A 2,035-nucleotide genomic window follows, 5' to 3' on the forward strand; every position below is an offset into this window, starting at 1 on the left:
AGTCAAGCAAGCTGTTTTTCTCTTTGACTTACTATGTACTACATGAACCTCCTTAAGTCTGACAATTACTTATGGCTACAATCACTCGTGATTCGATCACGTTGCCAATCACAGTGATTCGTGGTTTTTGTGATCGTTTCTGATTGGTATAGAAAGAGCAGAACCTGCTATTCGCGCGCCTCTCATAACCCAGACGCATTTGAATTAATTAGCAATTAATATTGTTATTGCAATTAAATATTAAGTATATAATAATGAAGGATATATATTTCAAGTAATGGTATTACTAAATAACTACTTAAATATATAATCCGACGTAGTAATGTTGTTACCCACGGTGGTAGATTTCAAGACATTCATGTAAAAAGAAATATGAAGGGACATTAAGTAAAGTACCAGGCTCATCCGCACTTCACATGACACAGAAACGAAAAAAAATGTATTGTACTCCTCGGACAATTTATGATGGCGTTAGCTCTTAATCCGTTTGGGTCTTCCGGGTTTTCAGCATGTGGTCGCCAGACGTGGGGCGACTCTTGTTTCAAAATTGCAAGAACCTGTCAGCAGCCCTGATTTCCGATTGTTCCGGCTCTAGCAGTTCTTTTCGATTTTTCTAATTGATCCGATTGGTGGAATGACCAGAACATTCCAGATTTGACTTTCCTCTTTCTGAAGAAAACGGCCGAAAAATATTCTCATATAAGGACCAAAAGTGTAAACCCACATTTTACACTATTTTTGTTTGGTTATCGATAAAACAGATCAAAAAATGTAAAAATTTTACTGACTAGTATTAGAAAAGTCACGTCACTACCCTAACCCCTTAAATTATATACACTTGGAATCCGAATATTCAATTAACTAACATCCCTATCTCCATAAACAGTCATAGGGTCATGCGTGTTTGATGATTCTGATAGAAATCTGGACAGGGATTTACGACCCCTATTTGACTGACAATGAGCTCTTAATGCATCTCATAACCTGATCATTGACTCGGATTCGTTAAAACAAAAGTACAAATTGTACATATTTGTTATAATTTCTCTTATATACTTTTTACCCCTTTCCAAAGTAAATAGTAATTTTGTTAATATCATAACAGATATTTTAAAAATCATAAGCTATTTCAGATTATTTTCGCAGCCGTGAAATGGACATGACGATTATAGCAAAGGTACTTACTACAGAAAATGAGGGTTAGTGATTTTGACCGCCATCGCTAATGATGATTCGCGCGTCTTTCGAGTGTGACGACGCGAGCGCCACAAAACCGTGAGGACCGTGAACCCGCATTCTCGAAATCAGTCATAGTCGTCGAGCTTTCGTGGTCGTTCACGAAAAAGTATACCGGACGCGACGTGATTTATCCTCAGCAGAGGTGAAGAAGTAGACGCGTGCGCTAAGATCTGTAATTATCTGCTCGTCGAGCCACGAATGAATTACAGTCGGGCGTAAAAAGACATAATTGCGGTGGTCAGATTTCGGCGCTGTTCTTCACATCCACTAGCGACGCGTCAGTTTATTTTAGATGATCGGCGGACGTTTAAAAATTTTCAAACTCCACCCCTTCTTCCTACCGCGTTTCCAAGAAACCGAAACGGCCACGTTTTCGGCACTGAAATAGAACTTCTCGTGTCCCGTAAAAACTCATATCGATCTTCCTTAGCGCCCGGCGACGGCGACTGGGATTTAAAGTTGTCCGACGGACTCTCGCGATTATTCGTTTCGTTCGATGAATTATTCGCAAACCGGCGGCCAGGGGGAAAATTTGACGCTTAAATAGAAAAGCGTTTGATAAATTACGATACACCTAAACGAGTAATCAATACGATCTGAAGTTACACGCGTAACAAAAGTGACTCGGCCATTTTCATTTCGACTGGATAGACGCATTTAACATTAGAAAGACTGAAACTTAGTATATACCTATATTGCCCAAAAGCAGTAAAAATGACTGCATTGTGAAAGAATAATGTGTAAAGAAAGTCTAAAATTAATTTTTAATATTTTTTATATTATTTACAGTCATATA

This window comes from Ceratina calcarata, unplaced genomic scaffold (assembly GCF_001652005.2).
Source record: "Ceratina calcarata isolate Rehan_Ccalc_2016 unplaced genomic scaffold, ASM165200v1 scaffold319, whole genome shotgun sequence".
In the NCBI taxonomy this organism is placed as follows: Eukaryota; Metazoa; Arthropoda; class Insecta; order Hymenoptera; family Apidae; genus Ceratina; species Ceratina calcarata.